Source organism: Mobula birostris, chromosome 12 (assembly GCF_030028105.1).
Source record: "Mobula birostris isolate sMobBir1 chromosome 12, sMobBir1.hap1, whole genome shotgun sequence".
Taxonomy (NCBI): Eukaryota; Metazoa; Chordata; class Chondrichthyes; order Myliobatiformes; family Myliobatidae; genus Mobula; species Mobula birostris.
In genome coordinates, this window is record NC_092381.1 from 86,798,247 (window position 1) to 86,823,764 (window position 25,518).

Here is a 25,518-nt window from a genome sequence, read left to right on the forward strand (position 1 = left end):
TAACTCAAAAAGAGAAACAAGAAGGCATTTCTCAGAGAATGGTTAGAGGAACTTGCAACCGCAAGATGTAGTTGAGGCAAACAACCTAGTTGTTTTCATAAGGAGATGATGACTGCATGAGAGGAATAACCTCAGATGAGGTAGATCAAATTTGGAGAGAGGATGAGCACAATCTTAGACTAGTTGGGTAGCTTCTGTTTTGAGTATTCTCCAAACCCACTGGCAGGATAAACAAACCAAAGTGTGCTCTGCCAGGCCAATGTTCCCATCATTAAGGCCCTAAATACACTTCATCATCTCCATTAAGAAAGTCTTCTCCCACACCCAATATATTTTCAAAACAAATAATCTGTTCCAAACTCTGTCATGAAATGAGATTACAGGGCAAACAGATGAAAAGATTTAAGGATGTTTTCCAAGCCTGGTTGAAAAAGTGAAGCATCTCTACTGAATCACTGTGAATCCCTGACCCATAACTGCGCAGGAGAAGAGGAATTTTCAGGTTCTCATTGAGAACCTGGTGCCTTTGTTACAGGAGCACCAAGAAGCACAGAGTAAACAGCATAATGCATACAAAATGCTGGATGAACTCAGCCGGTCAGGTAGCACCTATGGAAGGGAATAAGAATTGACGTTTTGGGCTGAGACCCTTCGTCAGAGTTAACAGCAGAAAGATCACATCATCTCCCACAGTAACCACATGTTGCCCACTTCCTGCCTACCTGAGACAGTCTGTGGATCCCTTAATTGGCCTGAGCTGCCATCTCAGAACCCTCAGCAATGCAGGTCATCCTCATTTCTGAAGGACTGTCCAAGAAGAAGATAATTTATGTTTCCAACATCCATGAAAATAACTCATAAATTAAGCCATCAAATTTAAACTTTGTATTTTCAGAAGGGAATTACAAAACCGGAAATCCCTGGATAATCTCAGCATTTCTGTGGCGGATTTTTTTCAAGGCAATTCACTTGAAAAACAACAATTCCAACTAGGGAAAAGAAGAGCAATGCTCATACTGACCAATAGTGTCACTGCTGTGCAGAAAACCGCAACTAGGTTCAAGGCTAGTTTGGAAAGCAGATGGAAGTATAGCAAGGTCTTTAATTTCCAGAATTGTTTCAAGATTAAAATCCGATGACAAATGAGATTTACATTGGCTTTAACAATTTGCAGAAAATCTGCAGTACTGAAGGGTGGCTAATGATGGCAATACTGAGCTGTTACATCATTGGACCATCAGAATGTTAAAAGAAAAACTGGTCAAAACCTTTTCCTTTTAATTCTTCCCATTTTCTTGCTTGTCTTCATAATACAGCAAAACTCTTACAATTCACTATCCAACTATTTAGAAACTGTTTGCATCTGGCTCACCAGGTGATATTTGCCATGCTCCCTGACCACTCTCTGGAGCCATGTTCCCGCTGTTATTTCCACACATTGGAGCCCAGAGTTCTCAACCTCCCTTTCATGTTAACTTGTCCTGTTGGTTGTGCTGCTTTTAAAAATTGCTAGGGCCTTGTTTTTCACACTCCCTTTAAATTCACCAGAAGAATACTTTTCTACCGTGTATCCCTAAAGAAAAAATGAATTAAATATTAGTTGAACCATCAAAAATAATTTATAAAAATCGCTATCTTGGCCCATCAAAGCTCCCCGTGTTCAGGATTAACAGTTTTATTGTATTCTAATTCAATGAATAATATGTATTATTTCTTCCATTTGAACCTAGATCTAGGGATTACTACTCAAAGATAAAACAGGAATTTTCTTTTACCCTCACAGGATTGTAAGACTTTTTAATTTTAATTTTGATGTGAACAGAAAGGTGTCAAATGTTAGCAGGGTAACAGGAATGTAGGTATGAGGTTGCAATTAGATCTACCACAACTTCATTAAATGGTGGAGCAGTTTCAAGGAAGTAAGGGCTTGACTTCTGCTCCTAAATCATATATTTGCATGTTGGTGCTAATTTTGTCGGGAAATATCCACAGGAAAAATGATCCCTGGACATGCTGGTGTGTGCAGTCTGTTTCTGAATTCTAACATTTTTACACCTTGCCTTAATGTGATACCTTTAACAAAACAAAATACTTCAATGCTCTCTGCTTCAATGTTCTCAATTCCACTCCATCACGGAGGCATGTTAGGAGATAATTGTATCAGAAGCATAAGCAAACTGATAAGTTTTAAGGAGCATCTTGAAGCTAGCAAAGAGGTTAAAGGTTAAAGAAGGGATGGCAGATTTCAGTAAAAGTCAAAGAAAATTGCGGATGCTGGTAACGTGGAAAAATTGTTAGGAAATACTAGAAACACACAGCAGGTCAGGCCTTTTCTCTAGAGAGAGAAAGAGAGTCAATGTTTCAGATCTGAGGTTCTTTGATATTGGATTTGAAATATTAAGCAACATAACAAGGTACCAGAGTGGGCCAGGCAGCCTCTGGGGAGGGAAAAGGAAAGTAGACATTTCAGGTCGAGACCATTCATGTGGACTGGGTTTAATTACATTTACATTTATAAAGTTAACTCTGTTTCTCGTTCCACAGGTTCCATTTGACCTGCCAAGCATTTCCTGTTTTTAATGCCAGATTTTAATTTTGTGACAACATAGGGTGCAACCAAACCATGAATGGGGGAAGTAAATTGGGGATTTACAGAGGGCTCAAGAAACCACAATATCTTTAGGAATGTCCATCTCTGGACAAAATTGTGTTATCTAATGATGTGCTTTGAATGCAAGTTCAGCACATTAGAGGCAGTGGCCTCTGCTGTATTGGTCTCCTGAAGAATCTAACACATCTGGTTCAAGTTTTGAGTATTAAGCATGTTTCCAAAGTCCAAGGCCTCTTTGATATCTGCTAGTTTGGTAAGCTGAGGCAACTAACGCAAACCAATGGTGGTGTAAGAATTCTACAAACCAATTGGGTACAGTATATGCCATAGTACATACGAACAAATAACTGCAACCAAAATGGAAATTATAATGTCAAACCATTTTTTTTCTTCAATCAAATAAATGCCACACTAAAGAATCACAATTAAGGGAATCTTGAGGAAACAGTACTGCAATTAGTCCAGGAGTTTCATCTTGGCTGCCGTTGTTCCACTAAACGGAGCCTTCAGCTTTTTAAAAAAATTGCATTGTTGGCAGCCAGCGGTATCAAAAAATTATGTAACATGCCCTGCTTGTTGTCTGAAAGGAAGATATGGGGGTGGAATTGAAGTGATGCTGGTTGTTGGAATATTATCCCCTCTAATTTTTTTTAAAACAGCATCTGTAGCCGAGCAAATGTTAATTTGGTTGCGGGCTCCAGTAAGTTCTAGCTTTGTCTCCATGGTTGCACGGCATTGCCCTCACTGTGATTGGTGGTTGTGCTGTCGACTGCTCGGCTTTGGCGCTGGTCTGCCGCCCGCCGGGCGCTGCTGCCGTGAGTCAGGCTCAGAGCGAACGAGACACAGCCCGGGACGGCTCACGGCCGGCACCCAGACCTGTACCCGCACCCAGTCAGCAGCTCTCAGCTGCCTCGTCCTCTTCCTCTTCCTGTCCCCTCCTCCTCCTCCTCCTCTCTGCCACACTGCCGCAGTTCTACCCAGATCCCTCTTGCAAAAAGAATAAAAGCAGTGAACGGTGAGTGTTCGTTCTATTTGGTGAGTGTGAGTGTGTGTGTCTTTAATATTAAACTCCTTTGTCCTGGTGGCTCGTGTGCGTTTTGCAGCCGAGGGGCTGGGTGAGTTAAGGCGTTCGCGCTGAGATTTCCTTCTCAATGTCTGGTTGCATTCGCAACAATTAATTTGCAACACTTTATCGCTGGTTTTGTGAATTCTCCAATCTTTCCTCGGTCTAATTTGGATTCGTCTTCTAAACACGGACGAAAAATCTTCTTGAATAACACGCAAAATGATTTATTTTAAATTGCAGTGATTTTTTTTGTTTAATAAAACTGTTTCCTGCTGCAGCAAGAAAAAAGGAGAAAATGGTTTATTTGCTCCAAAAGGGGAAAAAAAAATTCCTGGTTAATGACTTATTTGCACGCAGCATTAGCACAGCTTCGGAAGTGTGCTGAGAGATAAATCTTTGATTTTAAATGTGTTAATGCACAGGTCAGAACGCTTTCAAGCTGTGTTTATGTGGGAGAATATGATTTTTTAAAAATATATAGAATGGTTTCCTGTGGGTCAGTCCTTCGCAGGCCTCTGGGAGTTGATTGCCTTGTAGTTGGTGAGAATCTTGGCAAAATGAATGTACAATCAGAAAACTACAGGGGCTTGGACTGAAAAGCTATGGAAAGAGAGGTACACCCAACTCGAATTAATATCTACAGAGATGGCGGGGGGGGGGGGGACAAATTGGTAAATGCACGTGTAAATATTCGTAAAACGTATTATTTCCACTACCCTCTTTTCATATTTCTACTTAATTTTATGCCAGGATGTTGGGAAACGCTATCTTCATTTGGTGAAACACGAACTACTGTAAGAATTGATGAGTGAGTTACAGTTGAATGTGGTCTTTATGTGTATAGGTAGGTCTTTATGAGAATTACTATACGCCTGAGGGAGTGTTGTGGGGGGGGGGGGGGGTCTAACAAATTCAGTTGGTGACTGGGTGATGTGTGCCTTGCTCATTGCAAGTTCTGGCCAGATATATGACATCATCTTTCCCATGTATTGTGTGGGTAAATATAACCAACGCATCAGATGCGCCGGCAAGTTTTTTTTTGTGATGTTTGAAACTGTTTTGCTGATTATTCAGCAGCTGCTAATAATGTAACTCGCACAACGGACTGCACTGCTCATCTGCAATTGTTGGCCGACAGGAAACGTTCTGATCTGGGAAAACTACTGAGTTACAGAAAACATGCTGTTGCCAATCTCAGTCTCCCCCCACCCAGTTGTATTTACATTGGTCCCCTATTAATACATAGTTGTATTTTTGTGACAATTTAACAATATCCACGTTGCTTGTGCTGCAGCATTTTATCTCCTTCATTAATTTAACGTTTATACATCATACCAGTGTGTTTGTGGGTTGATTTATGGTTTCTGCTTAAAATCTCTTTGGAGACTTGGAGAAATTATGGAAGGTAGTTAAATATATTTTGTTTTCCTGAGTGTGGGGATCTTTAGAATTTTGGAGGTTAAAATCAGTTGTTTTTAGTTATGCATATAGGGGGAAAAATCCTACAGGCTTTATAGATACAGAATTGTTTGGCAAATGTTAATTTGTTTACAGATCAAACCTAGAGTCCTTGATGTGTGATGGAGAGAGATGGCCACACACCTGGCTTTTCTGTTGGCTCTTGTTGCTGGTTCCCTTATCTGCTCAAGAGCTCTCTATTCGTCTAACCTTTTTAATAGCCATAATGTTGGCTTTTCTGCTGTTCAAAACCCGCAGTGACTTGTTGACTCCTGATCCAGCTTGCTGCCTACGATCTTCACTTTTATAGCTGAGGCTTAAGAATGCTTCATTCTGGGCTAATGTTTTAGAACTTGCATGCAGCCTTTTTCATTTTGATCTTTACTTATGTTCTGAAGAACACCTTAACTGTTCAATTCGTGCAAGCTTGTAGTAGTCAAAATTGCTAACATTATGTATAATTTATAAATGAATGAAAGCATCTGATTTTATTTTCTTACTAGACAAGCCAGGAATTCTCGATTCATGCCTGGAAAGTGACTGACACTGTGGTTGTACCCTACTATTTTCTTCCTGTTTTCCCATTCAGCAATCAGTCTGTCAGCTTGCGCTCGGATACCAGCTCTTCAGCTTTGCCTTCCTTTCTGCTTATTCCCCTATGTGCTGAAATGTGTTCTTCCATTTGAAGTGCCAGGGCTCGTCATTGCTGCCATGGCAACAAGCATCACAGATCCTTGGCAATTTGCAGTGTAGGAGGATCTCATTGAGATAGTTGCACATGGCCCGGTTTTTCGAAATAATTCTTGAGCTTGGTCCCCCCACCTCTGTCTTGTCTGCTCACCACAGATTCCTCTTCTATAAATTTGCTGACAATACAACTATTCAGCTGGTGGCAAGAGGGCGTACAGGAGTGAGATATATCACCTGGTTGAGTGGTGTTGCAGCAAAGAACTGATTGTGGAGTTCAGAAAGGGTAGGACAAGGGAACACACACCAATCCTCAGAGGGATCAGAAATGAAAGAGTGAGCAATTTCAAGTTCCTGGATGTCAGTATCCCTGAAGATCTGTGCTGGACCAAACGTCTTATTCGATGCAGCTATGAAGGAGGCATGACTGTGGTTATATTTCATTATGAGTTTGAGGAGATTTAGTATGTCACTAAACACACTTGCAAATTTCTACAGGTTATCCTAACTGGCTGCATCATTTCCCTTCCTAACCCTATTCCAGAGGACCTGGCTCTCATCCCCATTCTGGAGGATCAGTCCAACCCAACCTCTCACCATAAGGATTATAATGGATAACCCAACCTTTGGGAGCATGTAAGGAATCAGCTCTTAGTCTCTGGCAAAGTCTTTTGGATTCCTATCAATAGCAGAAAGCTTACCAAAAAAGAACTACACCGTGTCTATCTAGGGCAGCGTTTCCCAACATTTTAATGCCATGGACCAGTAGGAGTCCGTGGACCCCAGGTTGACAATCCCTGATCTGGGGCGTTTTAGACACTTTGTACTCTATTTCTATTTAAATTTTTTTAGAGACACAGCATGGTAACAAGCTGTTCCAGCCAATGAGTCCACGCCATCCAATTATACCCATGTAACCAATTAACTTACTAACCAAGACTGGAGCATCTGGAGGAAACGCACGCGGTCACGGGAATGACGTGCAGGCTCCTACAGACAACGGCGGAAGTGAACCTGGGTTGCTGGCGCTTTAATAGCATTGCGCTAACCACAACGCTAACAGATTGACACTGTTTTTGTTGTGTCCTGTGCCTGCCTCAAACTTCAACTATTGTTACTACACAAATGAGAAGGGACTCCACGGCAGCTTTAACCTGCTCTTTTGCTCCTCCTTTAGCAGCTGCAAGTAGAAAGGCTGGGTAGGGATCAGCTCTGCACCCGTGAAGTATTGCGAGGTTGGGGTGGTTTGGTTGTCCTTCCAGAGGGAAAGGTTCAGCCCACATTCAGTCCTGGCACCCGAGCAAGCTGTGTGGTGATGCAGCATCTTGTTGTGGTAGCTTGGCAGGCAAGACTATTGTGTACATGTACATAATGGTGTGAGCATGTGTTTGCATGACTGCTGAACTCAGTGCATTGTCTGATTTCACAGAATCTGGGAAATGATCCACAATGCCTGCAGAATGTGGAGTTGACATAAGGACAACATAGCAGAAAATCGCTTTCGTTCCATGTGTTTTGTTCATGTTTTTGCTTTGGTTATTTTCTGCCCTGTTTAGAGTCATAACACTGTTTTGTTAAAACTGCTTTACTCTGGTATCTGTTTTCTCTTTAGATCTTGTAACTATTGTTTGTTACGGTACATCTTACTCATTCTTAGTGAACAACTGTGATCCTTCTAAACACCGCAGGGCAGCAATGATTCCACAACAATCACTCTGCAGATCTGGCTCATGAGTAAACCTGGGGTTAGTGACAGTAGTTGGCCATTCAGCCCCTCGAGTCTGGTCTGCCCTTGACCATGGCTCAGTGATATCTTAACTCCATTTTTGCTCTGTTGCTGGAATAAACCTCAACACACTTAGCTAACAAAAATATTTCTACCTCAGTTTTTACAAATTTATTAGATTCCATCTCAATGTTTTTGATCAAGGAATTGCGATGCCTGGGGAAAGTGTCACAGAGGAGGCATTTAGGCCTATGACAAATCAGCTGTAATCATATTGAATTGTGGGACAAATTCCAGTGGCCGAGGTGCCCCACTGCTTCTATTCATTGTGTTCCTCTTTTTGAATCATTGTGCTATTTGATAATACCCCTGAACAACTTAGCCCTAATTCTAATTAACCCTAATTATTCAAAGTTTTGGTGAAGGGACTGATAAAGGGTCTCGGGCAGAAACATTAACTGTTTATTCCCCTCCATAGCTGCCGCCTGGCCTACTGAGTTCCTCCAGCAGTGTGTGTCTTAATCAAATCCTTTAATGGCTGTCATTTCGATCTCCGATTGACAATAGGACCCCGAGAAGCATGGCCATAGGAGAGGTTGTCCAGTCAGTCCTGTGACCCTGTCACACTGTCTTCAAGAGATGTCAACCTTCCCTTGAAGAGCAGAGCTGGCATAGTCCTTCATCTCTATACTTGCTGATGTTCTAGGCCATGATGGCAACATTCGTACGTACTCCATACCTTTGCAATAAAGACCTTATTGCTTGCTGTATCTCTGAATCATCACACTGAGATTTCTCCCTACACAGGTGTTTACTAGTTTTTCATTTCAAATATTGTTTTTTTTTTCCTTTCTACCAAAGTGAGTAAACTCACCTTTCTTCACATCGTACCCTGCTTGCCTCCTCACAACCACCTCCTGTCCTTTTGTAGGCTCCTGTGTTGCAGGTCACTTTCCCAGCTGTCTTTCTATTGGCAAACCTGGGCAGGTTGTAATGAGTAAACTTATTATGATAAATTGTAAAAGGAAGCAGAAAGCTAGCTTATCATAATTCATTATTTAAATCTTTTCATCTGAGTATCATGGCTGCCAACATATTCTTCCTGAGGTCCAGTGCCCCAGAGAGCATCAAACTAAAACTTTTTATGTGTTACATACCTTCCATCTCTATCTCCAGCATATCTGGTTTAAAAAAGAGTTGTTTTGTTATCCTTTTTTTTTGTTCTCACCATCAACATTATATATTTTGTTCTCAAACCCCTCTGTTCTGCTCTTCCACTCTTTCTTATAGTTTCCATGGCCTGTAGTTCCCCAAACTTTCAGCATTGTATCTAGTTCCTTTTTTATTGAAAGCCCCGATCTTTTTGGAGGAATCTCGCATGGCCTGCTTTACCCATTGCATTTATTTCACAAACTCAAGACCTTTCAGCATGTAAGGTGGTTAAAATACTTTAGAAGTACAGTCTTCATTATTACGCTGGACCCTATTAATGTCGTTGCCACTTTCTGCTCCCAGTTGCTCTAAATCCATGTCTGATACAGCTTTGCCAGCAAACCTGGATAGGTTGTATTCTGTTTCTTCATCTGAGTCATGTGAAAAACTGCCGGTTCCAATTTAGTGTGGTGCGTACAGCCAACTGGCGTGTGCATTCTTTAATGCCCCACACTCTCGTGCTTCATCACAACTTGCATACCAGTGAGTTAGACTTCTATTTTAAAATACTTTCATTCTTAGTTTCTGAGAATAGATTTATTTTCTGAAAGTTCATATTAATATTCTCTCCATGGATGCATCCTCATCAACTATGCTGGTGATATCTTCAAAAAGTTGTCTTGGTGAGTTCAGTGTAACCTTACAAATCCACTTAAAAGTCTCTATTTGTTTAAATATGTAGACATTGTTAATAGATGCAGGAGATTCCATGCACAGGCACAAGGCTACCAGCTCCATACCAGTGATTTTGACCTATGTTTTAATATGCTGTCATTCTTAGTTTCTAGGAATAGATTTACTTTCTGAAAGTTCATGCTAAAGCTCATTTAATTTTCTGTTTATTTTTTCTCTTATTCTTTATTAATAATGAAGCAAAATGGTTGTTTCCCAATCTAAGGGGATTTGCTCCTATATGAATGGTGCTTTGTTGATATTTTGGTCTTCACTTTGCAATTTCCTCACCTGCCTACCACCTCCAGGTTAAAAGCTTATCAGATGTTCTTGATGTCTGTTTTTAGTTTCATTATTTTTACTCTCACCGGCTTATAAATTAAATCTCCTACATTCTGCCATTTGATTATTCAAAGAAGTTATGTTTGTCATTTGTCCTCACACAAATGGAACTTCCCTTTTGAGAGCATGAATGGTGACATAATTTTGAATGGGAAATGTTACTGAAGTAATTTGTGGCCACTAAAACATAATTACAAAGTACATATCCTATACATAATTAGAGCAAGGTACATGCCCTTTGCAAGATTTTAAATACATGGAGGTGTTGATCCTCAGTGCTATAACTGATTGACAAAAATCTGAAACTAATCTTTCTTTTCCGAGAGTATTATCTATATTTGCCTAGCAATCTATAATATGTTATATTTTATATTTGTTTTATAACCCTATTGGTTTCTGCTACCTGTACCTCTCATTCTTTCTGCTGAAGAAAAGGTGCCTATACAAGGTAGGGATCTGTGAGAGAATTGATGTAAGACAGCGAACATCAGATTGTCCTATTGTATGCAGTGCCCAATTTCTAATTCATCTGCAGTTGATAAAACTAACATTAGGCATTACATTTAATCTACTTCTGATCCAAAGCTGAGTGAGAGTCAATGAGATTGCATCAGTTGCAGGCCTATTGCAGCATGTCCGGATCCTTGCTTGGGTAGGAGTTGATGACAGCCATGACCAACCTCCCAAAGCACTTCATCATAGTAGATATGAGTATCACTGGGCAATAGTTGTTGAGGCAGCTCACCCTGTTATTGGGCAGTGGTGTGATTGTCCTTGACCACTCCTGCCAGTTGGTTGGCACAGGTTTTCAGAGCCTACCAAGTACACCATCAAGGCCTAACGCCTTGCGAGGGTTCACTCTCTTGAAAGACGTTCTCACATCGGCCTCCAAGACAGAGATCATCAGATGCTGCTGGGATTTGCATTGGTGTAGTTTTATTCTCCCCTTCAAAGCGTGCATATGAAAGACATTGAGCTCATCTGGGAGTGAAGCATCTCTGTCATTCTTGATGTTAGGTTTTGCTTTGTAGGAATTACAGGTTGTCTTTCACTAATCCTACTACCTGTAATCCGGTTCCTTCGATAATCTGCACTGCTTTCAAATTTTCCGAGCAACGGTAATTTCAAATTTTCTGGCCCACCGTACCAATCTGCTGTGCATTGTTTTGGTTGCAGTAGATCTGTTCATGTGTTGGTGCCCTCTTCTAAGCATAGACAGGTGATTCCTGCTTGTTTTCCAGCATTTATTAATATCATTTGCATGAGACACGGCCGCCCGGCACCTGCCCCGTCTCCCCCGCCAGTGGCGGGAGAGGTGGCGCGCGCTGGGTTGGTCCACCTTCTCGCCCGCCTGCCGGTAGTCACGCACTACCCTCCAGTGTTGCCCAACCGGCGCTCCGTTCTCCTCTGCCTACGATCTCAGATGAGACCTGGTGACCCACTGAACTTAAGCATATGATTAAGAAGAGGAAAAGAAACTAATGAGGTTTTCCTCAGTGACTGTGAGTGAAGGGGGAAGAGCTCAGCGCCGAATCCCTGGCCACCTGGCGGTCACATGAAACGTGGCGTCTAGAAGTCCTCCTTTTTCTGACTTCTGCTTCTGACAACCCCTCACTTGCAGACATGTAACTTTGCCTGAAGGTATATTAAACGTCTCACTTTAGAAGCGGAAGTGCTCAACTGTTCTGTATAAGTTAATTCCTGTACATTTACCTGTATCCTTTATTTTCTCTGTTCCTGTGCGGTATATTACTTTATTAAAATTTCACTTGCTACTCATTTAATATTTGTTTCATTATTATCTAACTTGTACTGATTTACATGAGTCACCTCTTTCTCCTTTATTAGGAGAGAGAAAGAGCCTGCAGCATGTCGAACTATCGGGTGAACAATGTAGTCTTTGGGGTAACTGCAAGTCTGTGTCTTTGCTATCGCTTAGCTCACGCTTGAGTGCTGGTAGTGGGTGTGCTTTACTTTTTGCCGGTGGGGAGGGGGGATTGTTGCTCGCTGCTGCTAACATTCTAACATTTAACTGTTGTTCATTCTTTGGGGCACTCCTCTGTTTTCATAGATGGTTGTGAAGAAAAAACATTTCAGGATTTCTCTGACATTAAATGAACCTTTGAATCCTTTGATATTTTAAAGGTATGATGAGGTGGTTAGCTATTGCTTAATGTGATCCTTCTGTAATTCGGCTTTTTCACTAATCCGGCACTCCTCAGGTCCCAGTGGTGCCGGATTATAGAAGGTCGACCTGTAATTGTCTGCAAACCCTGCCATAGCTGACATGCATCCGATTTCTCACTAACTTTAATCAGAGTTGTTCTATCGCCCTTAAAATTGCCTTCTGTAGGTCATACCTGGACTACTGATATAGTTCTAGATCACCAATCTTGAATGCCACAGATGTAGCCCTCAGCATTCCTGGTTCATCCATGGCTCTTGGTTTGGGTAAGTCTAGTATGTTCTTGAAGGCACACACTCATCCACACGGGGTGATGAAGTCGGTGACAACTGGCGTATTCATTCAGACTCAAAGATCAATCTCTGAATGTTGTCTGGCCCACAGACACAAAGGAAGTGCTATTCCACCTCCCTTGACCATATCTTGGTCCTCACCACTGGTGCTGTGGTCTTTAGTCTTTAGTCTCTGCCTATACACTGGGAGTAGAAGTACAACCAGATGATCAGACTTTCCAAAGTGCAGGCATGGGATGGCACGGTAAGCGTTCTTGATGGTGGTATAACAGCGGTCAAGTGTGTTGGCTCCTCTGATTCCACAAGCGATACTTTGGTGGTAATTGTTCAGAGATTTCTTCAAGCTAACCTGGTTGAAAACCTTCACAATGATAGGATAAGCATCACAGTGTGCTGTTTCATGACTGCTGATTGTTTCTCAGTTCCTCCAGTGTTTGCCTGACGTTAGTCTGAAGCAGAATGTACCCCACTATCAAGATGATGGTGGAAAACTACCTTGGCAGATAAAATGGACAGCACTTGACCACTAGATGTTCCAGGTCGGATAAGCAGAACTGTGCACCATGATGAATTGGTCATAAGGCTTTCTCCACCTCCTTTGCCTTTAAAAGACTTAGCTGTCCTGTCATTGCAGAGAATAGTGAAATAATCAGGCTGCACTGCTGCATCCAAGATGGCGGGCTAACATCGGTGGAGGCAAAGGGATGGTTGATGTTTCTGAGACAGAGGCTGATAGGTACCAATGCTGGTGGAGCCAGTGAGTGGGGATGAAGGGCCGAGAAAGGGATAGGAGAAAGTGAACAAAGGAAAAGAGAAAACAAGGTGGACTGGGAAAGGAGCACCAGGGGTGCGGGTAACCTTAAACTGGAAAATTCAATCTTTATACCATTGAGTTGTCGGCTGTCTATAAACAGCATGTGAGGTTGCTTTTCTCATTTGTGTTTGGCCTCACTGTGGTGGGGGAGAAGACCAAAGACAGACAAGTCAGTGTGGAAATGGGAAGGAGTGTTGAAAAAAACGTAACTGGAAATCAAGGCCAGCATTATGAGTGGACCATTGGTGCTTTGTAAATGCTTGGTCTTGCTGAGTTAGAGGAGGCCAAGAGTAAACGGAAGTATAATACCTCATAGTCCACTTGGTAGCCTACAAATCAACATCAGGCCTTTATTGAACTTTGTTCATTTTTTGTATCCCTTCCTCTCCTGGCACCCTCCCTTTTTTGGTTCCATTTATTCCTACCTTTACCTCGCCCCTCCCTCTCACATCTGTATGCCAGCCATTTTCCCTCTGCACTCTCAGTTTTGACCAGAAATGTCAACCAATCCTTTGCCTCTATACTTGTGATTTACATGCTAAGTTCCTCCAGCAGTTTGTTGTTTTAAGTTGACTTTCCATTCACATTTGTTGTCCCATGGCCATTTCAATATATCATCCCTTTCATGTTGAGATTTAGATTTATTTATTTATTGATTAAATAATCTGTATAGATTCATTATTTGGAGAGACTACCGAGGAAGGTACTCTGTGCTTACTAAAGAAGAGGTGACTCTTTATTTTCTATTCTGTAGATTAACCACCAGAATTATATTTGTCACACAAGTCTTGGGCAAATGAGTTTTGTGTGGTTTTGATTTTTCCTAATCTTTTGAATGAAATGTTGTAAATTTTTGATTTTCTGTTTATGAAAGCCTTCATTCCTTGTGTTCTTTGTTCAGCCAGTGCAAAATGAACTGTCAGAATGATCTATATTGTTAATCTGGTGGGTGTTTCTTTCATTACCAAGGGGTTCCATTGAGAGTGGAAATTTCCAGCTAATGCTACAAAGAGGTGACTGTGACAGATGCTAACTTTCTTACTTTCAATAATTGCTCCAAAAATAAGTGCCAATTGGCACCAAAGCCAATTTTCCTCCTTTTTTTTTTGGACAGACATAACTTTGAGTGACAAAAATATCTTTCCCAAGTGCATATGGAAATAAGATGACCACAAGTTTCCATTTGCTTCACAGACTAATTGCCTGTACTGCTGTCACCTTTGGAAGGAAGACTGTACATTAGTTGTTTCCCTGTGTGTATAAAACATCTCTGTCCAAGTTAAAGTGCCTGATAGCTCTGGACTTTTGAAAGAGGGCCCTGTACCAGAGAGCATCAGATTCATGTGGTTACATTTTGGCCATGATTTGGTGAACAGCATTTCTTCTTTCTTGGCTCTGATACCCAAGCACCTACCTAGGCTGATACACTTGTGGTTCTGAAAAGGTATACAACTGATGAAAGTTCCCTCCTTTGACATTAGACCGAATGTTCCCAACCTGGGGTCCGTGGACCCCTTGGTTAATGGTAGGGGTCCATGACATGATAAAGGTTGGGAATCCCTGCATTAGACTGGGGCCCCTGCTGCCTGTTAGGATTGATGTAATACGCAATTGGAAGTTCCACCAGAACAGGTTGTCCTCTGTTATTAGGCCTTTGCTGTGCCAGCAAATTACATCAATGGTTACACTAAGTAATAACTGTACAATACTTTGGGGTATCCTGAGGTTGTGATAGTAACCACTGAGAATTATTTTTATATTGCGGTGGTTCAATCTTTTTATTGCAGAATTCTGTAAAAAAAAAAATTAGATCTTTCAATGTTCAAGGAAAATTACAAAACAAATTAAATGATTTTGCAAGTTTGTGCTAGATAAATGTGCAGGAGTAGTTTCTGTTGGTTTGTTCCTGATTACACTGGACTACAAAGATATTGCTTCCTGAATACTTCTGGGTGTATCTTATGGATTTTTGGTTTTGGATGATGAAAATCACTATGAAATTTCCCTATTTCGCACCATTATTTTGAAATCGAATGTATTTTTATTTCACTTCATAATTCAAGTCAGAATAATGATGCCAAGATTAAGGAAGGCAATTTTAGAACATAGAATAGTACAGCACAGTACAGGCCCTTCAGCCCACAATGTTGTGCCGACCCTCAAACACTGCCTCCCATATAAGCCCCCACCTTAAATTCCTCCATATACCTGTCTAGTAGTCTCTTAAACTTCACTAGTGTATCTGCCTCCACCACTGACTCAGGCAGTGCATTCCACGCACCAACCTCTCTCTGAGTAAAAAACCTTCCTCTAATATCCCCCATCAACTTGCCACCCCTTACCTTAAAGCCATGTCCTCTTGTATTGAGCAGTGGTGCCCTGGGGAAGAAGCGCTGGCTATCCACTCTATCTATTCCTCTTATTATCTTGTACACCTCTATCATGTCTCCTCTCATCCTCCTCTCCAAAGAGTAAAGCCCTAGCTCCCTTAATCTCTGATCATAATGCATACTCTCTAAACCGGGCAGCATCCTGGTAAATCCTCCCTGTACTCTTTCCAATGCTTCCACATCCTTCCTATGGTGAGGTGACCAGAACTGGACACAGTACTCCAAGTAAATTTTGTTAAAATTAACTCCAATTTTGTTGGTCCACAAATCAAACCTGTCATCAATGAGAAGCAATTCGAGAACTTCTAGTGGGACTGGAGAAAATCACATGGAAAGCATTCAAGGATGTTGTTGACAATTTCCTTGGCAACTACAGAGCACCAAATTACGTGCAGCTGGTTGACAACATGCTTCAAGCACATACAACTGTGAAGTGCAGCGTGTCACTAAACATTCATTTTCTGCATTCCCATTTAGACTTCTTCCCCTGTAAATGTATGATCTTCAGGTGAGAATAATTTCTAAAGGAAACATCGCTAGTGAATTGCTGACATTTTTGTTTTGTCCTCCCACGCAACATGCTGTGTTCAGGTGTGTTGTTGGATTTGCCACATGTTACTCAGATTACCTGAGTGCCTTTCTTGAGGAAGCAGTGGGATTTTGAAAACTGGTTTGTCATGTTAGTCGTGAGTGGTTCTTGGCCAACTAGATTGCTTGGTTCAGTTAGGTTACCAATTGGAGAGTGATGACAAAGAAGGACACCAGGAAATGGTACTGACATTCCTCAGTATGTGAAGCAAGCACACAAGAACATAGAAACATAGAAAACCTACAGCACAATACAGGCCCTTCGACCCACAAAGTTGTGCCGCACATGTCCCTACCTTAGAAATTACTAGGCTTACCTATAGCCCTCTATATTACTAAGCTCCATGTACCTATCTAAATGTCTCTTAAAAGACCCTATCTTATCTGCTTCCACCACTGTTGCCTGCAGCCCATTCCACGCACTCACCACTCTCTGCCTGTATTTTTTAAAAAAACAACAACTTACCCCGACATCTCCTCTGTACCTACACCCCAGCATCTTAAACCTGTGTCCTCTTGTGGCAACCATTTCAGCCCTGGGAAAAAGCCTCTGACTATCCACATGATCAATGCCTCTCATCATCTTATACACCTCTATCAAGTCACCTCTCATCCTCCGTCGCTCCAAGGAGAAAAGGCTGAGTTCACTCAACCTGTTTTCATAAGGCATGTTCCCCAATCCAAGCAACATCCTTGTAAATCTCCTCCGCACCCTTTCTATGGCTTCCACATTTTTGCTGTAGTGTGGTGACCACAACTGAGCACAGTACTCCACGTGCTGCATTTCTTTTATTTTGCATTAATTGTTTCTTGGTGTGAATCCCTCTTGATGCATACTTGGTCAGTTCCTGAAGTCAAGGAAACTGGCAAACCCCATTGTTAATAATCTAGAGGTGACCCAATTGTACCAGTGACTATTTGTCAAAAAAGCTTTGTTGCCATAAGGGTCTCTGAGACTTTCTAAATGAGTTGGGGGTGGTCGGCGGGGGGAGGTTTGAATTGCTCTTTTTGTGTGTGAAGGATGGTACAAGAACTTGGACTTCTGTTGTTACTCTGAAAGTCCCGAGATTGTCTGAAGGGCTGCAGGACCTTGTGAATGCCTTTTGAAGACTGTTATGGACAAAAGTAGCAGCAAACTTGCATGAAACAAACTGGTGTAGAACAGGTTCAGATGCATTTTAATGGTGGTTGAGTGGGTTACTTTTCCCAGCATATTGCAAATACTACAGTGTGTCTTTTCTTCCCCAATTGGGAATGTAGATGGGGCCTTGGTTTGAAAAAGTACCTGTGACAGGGCAAGATGCTAGTGGACAATGCCAACCTGTGTTTGTCTATAAAGTCTGCGAGCCTTGCAGGGCAGTCTCTCTGAGGCTTTGTTTTCTTTCCGCGAGCGTGGCTGAGATTGGATTCTTGCCAGCATGTGAATAAGTCCTGCATTTCTCCGCCAATGCTCAGCATGGAGAAAGACTGATTAATCCTGTGCTGAAAGAGGGAGCCGTGCCAACAGGTCAAGGAGTTGTCACTACTGTATTTAAAGTATCGCTGGTGATTCAAGGATGAGTTCTCAAAAGCTTGTTCAGGCAATTTTTGTTTTTAAATAGACGAAGTAGCTACTCAGTGACATGGTGGGACAAATGTATTACCTAGATTATTAATGAGATAAACAGAACTGGATTGTTGAGTGCGAGATAACTAGATCTCGGTAAACAGGCTGCAGTAAATCTGAGCAACTGGAATAGAGTGGTCATAGCTTCAATCTATAAATTCATCAATGACACAGCTGTTGGCGCAATCTCAAATGGTGACTTGGAGACTTATAGGAGTGAGGTTGGCTGATCGAGTGCTGTTGCAACAAGACCAATGTCAGTAAGACGAAGGAATTTATTGTGGACTTCAGGAAGGGTAAGTCGAGGGAACACGCACCTGTCCTCATGGAGGGGTCAGCAGTGGAAAGTTATAATAGTCATAGTCATACTTTATTGATCCCGGGGGAAATTGGTTTTTGTTACAGTTGCACCATAAATAATAAATAGTAATAGAACCATAAATAGTTAAATAGTAATATGTAAATTATGCCAGTAAATTATGAAATAAGTCCAGGACCAGCCTATTGGCTCAGGGTGTCTGACCCTCCAAGGGAAGAGTTGTAAAGTTTGATGGCCACAGGCAGGAATGACTTCCTATGATGCTCAGTGCTGCATCTCGGAGGAATGAGTCTCTGGCTGAATGTACTCCTGTGCCCACCCAGTACATTATGTAGTGGATGGGAGACATTGACCAAGATGGCATGCAACTTAGACAGCATCCTCTTTTCAGACACCACCGTGAGAGAGTTCAGTTCCATCCCCACAACATCACTGGCCTTACGAATGAGTTTGTTGATTCTGTTGGTGTCTGCCACCCTCAGCCTGCTGCCCCAGCGCACAACAGCAAACATGATGGCACTGGCCACCACAGGTTCTTAGAACATCTTCAGCATTGTCCGGCAGGTGTTAAAGGACCTCTGTCTCCTCAGGAAATAGAGACGGCTCTGACCCTTCTTGTAGACAGCCTCACTGTTCTTTGACCAGTCCAGTTTATTGTCAATTTGTATCCCCAGGTATTTGTAATCCTTCACCATGTCCACACTGACCCCCTGGATGGAAACAGGGGTCACCGGTACCTTAGCTCTCCTCAGGTCTACCACCAGCTCCTTAGTCTTTTTCACATTCAGTTGCAGATAATTCTGCTCACACCTTGTGACAAAGTTTCCTACTGTCGCCCTGTACTCAGCCTCATCTCCCTTGCTGATGCATCCAACTATGGCAGAGTCATCCGAAAACTTCTGAAGATGACAAGACTCTGTGCAGTAGTTGAAGTCCGAGGTGTAAATGGTGAAGAGAAAGGGAGACAAGACAGTTCCCTGTGGAGCCCCAGTGCTGCTGATCACTCTGTCGGACACACAGTGTTGCAAGCACAAGTACTGTGGTCTGCCAGTCAGGTAATCAAGAATCCATGATACCAGGAAAGCATCCACCTGCATCGCTGTCAGCTTCTATCCAGCAGAGCAGGGCGGATGGTGTTGAATGCACTGGAGTAGTCAAAAACCATGACCTTCACAGTGCTCGCTGGCTTGTCCAGGTGGGCGTAGACACGGTTCAGTAGGTAGACGATGGCATCCTCAACTCCTAGTCGGGGCTGGTAGGCGAACTGGAGGGGATCTAAGTGTGACCTGACCATAGGCCGGAGCAGCTCCAAAACAAGTCTGTCCAGGGTCTTCAAGATGTGGGAGGTCAATGCCACCGGTCTGTAGTCATTGAGGCCGCTGGGGTGCGGCATCTTCGGCACGGACAAGGCAGGACGTCTTCCACGGTACAGGAACCCTCCGGAACCTCAGGCTCAGGTTGAATACATGGCGAAGTACTCCACATAGCTGAGGGGCACAGGCTTTGAGCACCCTGGTTCCTATACCATCCGGTCCTGCAGCCTTGCTTGGGTTGAGACGTTTCAGCTGTCTTCTCACCTGTTCAGCTTTGAAGCCCACCGTGGTGGTTTCGTGTGGGGAAGGGGTATAGTCATGAGAGCAGGATGGGGGACTGTGAGGAGGGGTAGGAGGGGAGAGTGGAATATGTGTTGGTTGGGGGCCGACAACAGATGGCTCATGTGGGGGATGAGCACAAAGGATGAGCATCTCAAATTTTGTCAATGTCCCTGAAGATCGATCCTGGTACCATGCCACTGATGTAATTACAAAGAAGGCATCCTAGTGACTATATTTCATTAAGAGCCTGAGGAACGAACTGCCTGACTCCGTGGCCCTGGCTTGTGGCTATCAGCTTCTGGACTGTCTTCACTCACCTCGGCGGCTTGTGGATGTGGACTCTCCTTCAGGGACTCTGCAGTTTGATGTTTAATGTATGTGTTATTCGCTCGCTGCTTATTTTTTGCACAATTTGTTCTTTTTTTTTTCAGGCGTTGGATGTTTGGTCCTTGAGTAGAATTTTACTTTAAATGGGTTCTATGGTGTTTGTAAATCCCTGTGGGAAGACAAATCTCAGGGTTGGAAACTGTACAACATTGATAATAAATATACTTTGTAACCTTGACTTTCGGTATATCACCAAAGACCAGCAAGTTCCTATGCATGTACTGTTGACAGTATTCTAACTGGTTGCACCACCACCTGCTATGGAGGCACCAATGCACCGGATGGGAAAAAGCTGCAGAGGCCAGTTCCATGATGGACACTAGCATTCCCATCGTTGAGAACATCTTCGGATGGCGATACCTCAAGAAGATGGCATCCATCATTAAGGACCCTTGTCATCCAGGACATGCCCGTTCTCATCACGGAGATTCAGGAGCCTGAAGATGCACACTTAATGTTTCAAGAATAGCTTCCCTCTGCCAACAAATTTCAGAATGGTGCATGAATACCACCTCGCTATTATGCTCTTATTTAGCACTGTTTATTTATCTAGAGTCACTTTTATATATTGCACTTTACCGCTGCTGCAAAACAACAAATTTCACAGCATACATTAGTGCTAATAGACTTGAATTCTGATTCTGCTCCTGATGGCCAGTCTATATTTGTGCACTCCTGGTAGCATCGGAACCAGGGCAGCAGTGATTCCTTGCAGCCTTCAGTTTCTTCTGCTTGGTTCACAAAGGAGTCATTGCTACTAAGGTCAGCAGAAGCAGACCATTTGGCTTTGGCCCTTGAAATGAGTGAACTGCAATTACATCTCAGAGCGTGGTATAGGCCACACTTCGGCACAACTGGAAGAGCCGCTGTCTCACAGGGCCAGAAATCTAGGTACAATCCTGACCTCTGTCTTCTCTGTGTAGTCTGCAGTCTCTGTGGCTTTCCTCTGGGTGCTTCGATTTCCTCCTGCATCCCAAAGCTACAGGACCGGAGCAAGTTGCTCCTGGTGTGTAGTAAGTGGTAGAATCTAGCGGGTTCTGTTGCTAGAATGTAGAGAGAATGAGACTGATAGAGATGGTGAGGACTCGGCCAAAGAGTCTGATCCCATGCTCTCTGTGAGATTTAATGCCTTTGTTGTAGGGCTGGAGTTGAATAAAAGCCAAGCTGTGTCAGTACAGTGAATGCCCTTTATTGAATTTGAATGAACACGGATTGGAGTTTCAGAAACATGAGAATCCACAACAACACACACAAAATGCCCAAATCCTGGGAACATGTCACCTGTCACCTATCACCTTGTATCTCTTCCTCCCCTCCCCTCACCTTATAACTCAGACTTCCCGTCTTTCTTTCCATCCTGATGAATGGTCTTGGCCCAAAACGTCGACTGTTTACTCTTTTCCATAGATGCTGCCTGGCCTGCTGAGTTCCTCCAGCACTTTGTGTGTGTGTGTGTTGCCACAGATTGGAGTTTATTAGAGTTAGGTAACTCCATGGTCCCTGTTAACTGAGTACTAAATTTTCTGGCTACCATTGTAGGATTTGAACTTCTGCCTTCACATCACGATCCTAGCTGGTTTCTGGTTTAGTTGTTCACTACAATGCTACTGTAACCTGTCAGGGTCTCCTGTAGAATATAGATCAGTACAATACAGGAGCAGACTCTTGGAACACCATGTCAGACTAACTACGCAAATAATGTTTCATTAAACTAATTTCTTTTGATTGTCTATGGTCCGTATCTCAGAGCCACGTAAACACCTGTTCTGAATTTGCCTTCACCCCCACCCTGGCACTTTTCTGGCACCCACATTCCCTTTGTTTAAAAGAAATAAATCAACATGCCCTGCACAACCTGTTTTGAACTCCTACCCTCCTCCCACCTGAAATGCATTCAAGATTGTTTATCGTTTTTCTTCAGTTCATGAGTGTAAAGGATCTGATGTAGTACAAAAACACAATAAGTCAAGTCAAGTCAAGTCAAGTCAAGTCAAGTCAAGTCACTTTTTATTGTCATTTCAACCATAACTGCTGGTACAGCACAAAATAAAAATGAGGCAACGTTTTCCAGGACTATGGTTCTACATGAAACAATACATAAACTACACTGAACTATGTAAGAAAAAACCCAAAAACTACACTAGACTACAGACCTATCCAGGACTGCATAAAGTGCACAAAACAGTGCAGGCACTACAATAAATAATAATAAATAATAAACAAGACAATAGGCACAGTAGAGGGCAGTAGGCTGGTGTCAGTCCAGGCTCTGGGTATTGAGGAGTCTGATGGCTTGGGGGAAGAAACTGTTACATAGTCTGGTCGTGAGAGCCCGAATGCTTCGGTGCCTTTTTCCAGATGGCAGGAGGGAGAAGAGTTTATATGAGGGGTGCATGGGGTCCTTCATAATGCTGTTTGCTTTGTGGATGCAGCGTGTGATGTAAATGTCTGTGATGGCGGGAAGAGAGACTCCAATGATCTTCTCAGCTGACCTCACTATCCACTGCAGGGTCTTGCGATCCGGGATGGTGCAATTTCTGAACCAGGAAATTTAAAGCATAAAGGACACAATAAAAGTCCAAATAAAACCCTCAAGTTAAATATAAAAGCAATCCTATAAACATACCGTTCATTAACCGTTATGCACATAGACAGTATGTACATAAAGTGATGCTAGGTTATGTGTATGTAGTGTTGGTGGGATGGGTTAATGGGTGGAGGTGTTTGTCAGCTTGACGGTGGGACTTTATTTCCCTATCTATTGTTCCTGGTGTGGATGTTGTGTAGCCTCTTCTCTGGGAGTGGGACAAACAGTCCATGAGCAGGTTGTGCGTGATCCTTCATGATATTACTGTCCAACACATTTCTATATATATACCCCTTAGTATAAGATATTTCAATCCAGTGATAAAGATGCCAGCTGTCTACTATATCTGTGCCTTTATGATGTCCTGTCACGTCTCCCTTCACCCTCTGCTGCTCCAAAAAAGAAGCTCAACCTCTCATTATAGTACATTCTCTCTAATCCAGGCAGTGTCCTGGTAAACCTCTCCTGCACCTTCTCTAAGGTCTCCACATTCTTCTTTGAATGGAGTCACAGAATTGAATGTAATAATTCAGATGCTGCCTAATGAGAGTTTTTTTAAAGCTGCAATATAACTTAATGACTCCTGAACTCAGTGCCTCGACTAATGACGATAACTATGCCATCTGCCACCTTTCCACTTGTGGGACTATCGGGGAGTTTTGAACTTCAATGCCAAAATGCCTCTGTACTGTTCAGCTGAAAAATGGGGCTGTCAGTTGGTTTATGGAGGCAGCAGGAAAGAATCAGTGCTTTCTAAGATTCAAGATTGTCATTTCCAGTACACAAGTATAAAGGAGAACAAGATAATTATTACTTCAAGTACAATGCGGCAAAAAATCAATAAGGTAAAGAACACATTAATAAAAACCTATAAATACATAAGGTGGCTTATATACATTGACTGTATGTCCACAAAGTGAAGCTAGGCACAGGAACGTCTATACGTAAGGTGACCGACAGAAACTGGTGGTTGAAAGATGTGGAGGAATGGGAAGTGTTGACCAGACTTGCTGCTTGGGGAAAGTAACTGTTTCTGAGTGTGCTTGTCCTGCTGTGGATGCTATGTAGCCTTCTCTCTGATGGGAGTGGGACAAACAGTCCATGAGCAGGATGGGTGGGATCCTTCATGATGTTATTAGCCTCCTTCTGGTACCTTTCTGCATGTATGTCCTTGGCGGCAGTTTTGACTGCCCATTGTTGGGCCTTCCTGTCTGCTGTAGTGCAGTGTCCACTGTGAAACTGCAGAGTTTCCACTGCTATGCTGCTAATACAAAGAGGCCTGTGAGTGGTGCGAATTCTCCTGAAACCAATAACCATCTTCTTTGTGTTGTTGACATTGAGCAAGAGGCTATTTGCCTGGCACCAGGCCTCAGACTCTTCTACCTCCTCTTTATAGGTCGACTCATCATTGTTAGTGATGATCCCCCAGCACTTTTGTCTTTGGTGAACTTGACAATGTGAATACTCAGTTGATTGGCCATGCAGTTCATGTGTGAGTACAATGTATGGCAGTGGCTCATCACACATCCCTGGGATACATTGAGAATGATGGGGAGAGAAGAGCAGTTGTGATCTGACCTGACTATCAGAAGTCTGCTAGCTAGGAAATCCAACACCCAGTTGTACAGTGCTGTATTTAGACTGAGGAGTAGAAGTTTGTTCACCAAGGTCTGTTGGACAACGGTGTTGAATGCCAAATTGAAATTCAGAAAAAGCATTCTGGCATAAGTGTCTTTGTTTTTTAGATGTCTCAGGGCCAGGTGAATGACAGATACTATAGCATCTGTGGTAGAGTGGTCCTGTCAGTAAGGACCACTGTGGCAGGAATGGAGTTTTGACGTGTACCATTACCAGCTGTTCAAAGCTCTTCATGATGATTGGTGTCAGTGGCACTGGACGATAGTTGTTTAGTTTTGAAAGTATAGAGTTCTTTGGTACTGGGGTGATGGTGCCTGATTTGAAGCCTGTGGGGATAGCAGCTTGAATGAGTGAAGCACAGCACAGGACCTCGCCAAAGTATCAAAGCCAATGAAGTGCAAGTCTAATAATATTGAAATTGCCAGAAGTATGTTTGCCTGGTGAAGAAGTTCCAGAAGCAGCAGTACTGAGATGTGTCAGCAGATAATTCTCCTCAATGATATGAGTTCAAGAATAAATATTAGCTGAGGGCACAACATGAAACTAGTGCTCTGGCATCTGGGTGCAGGCTGCTTAACCTTCTCATCAGAAAAATATACCACTATCTGCATGGGTACTGAAAATATCCTGCTCAAAGAAGAGATGAAGCTGATAGGATGGAGGCAAGAACTTTGGAAAACAAGAATCATTCTTTTCAGCTGTTTTTATTGTGAATGGTTATGCTTTCATTTGTTGGTATTTTTTTATATCCCTTGTGTCATTGGAGTTTTAAATATAAGTTAGTGACCTCCTTGCTTTAGCTTGGTGTTTGCAGCTGCTTTCATTGTTATAGTCTCATGTAATAATTATGAATTTGGGGGGGGGGGGGGGAGGCAGAAGACTTACTTTTATCAATTAGAAGTGCATTCCAGTAGGATTACTGTAGTGCACAGATGATTCATAATTTTTGAACCATGTCAACTGAAAGAGGCTTCTGCCGGATAAATGCTGAGCTTCAGATGCTGCTGTTAGAATGTTGCAGTCACGAAAAGTTGCTTTGAAATGACCACAGATGGCCTTAAATGAAAGAAACATTCAGTTATGGAAACAGTTGTTTTGCATTTGTCCCTGCTTTGTTCCACTCATTCTATCTAGTTGCTTTTCTGCTCAGTGGGAGACTGGGGCAATGTGGAGAATGGGTTCCTAATAAGTAGGAGTTTTTAAAAAAAAGCATCTATCAAGTTGGAAAATAGTGTGTCTAGCATTTGAATGTGGACTTTTGTATTTGCTACATCACAGTGGAGACACGGCAATGGAAAATACTGTGGATTCTGGTTAATCAGCCCGTTGGTTAATTGGGATG

At 42.6% G+C, this 25,518-nt stretch overlaps 1 protein-coding gene across 3 annotated transcripts in view; it reads left to right on the plus strand.

The window, feature by feature from the left end:
* Positions 1 to 3,409: 3,409 nt before the first annotated feature.
* The window catches only part of LOC140206115 (uncharacterized protein C1orf21-like), a 206,643-nt gene continuing 184,534 nt past the window's right edge, over positions 3,410 to 25,518 (plus strand). The window contains exons 1-2 of one of the 3 annotated variants that reach the window (XM_072274293.1): positions 3,410 to 3,626; positions 4,428 to 4,521. The gene's annotated coding sequence lies outside the window, so the exon portion shown is untranslated. Of the gene's footprint in view, positions 3,627 to 3,680; positions 3,727 to 4,427; positions 4,522 to 25,518 lie in introns of those variants that run through there. The other 2 variants (XM_072274292.1, XM_072274294.1) reach the window with 2 other exon arrangements.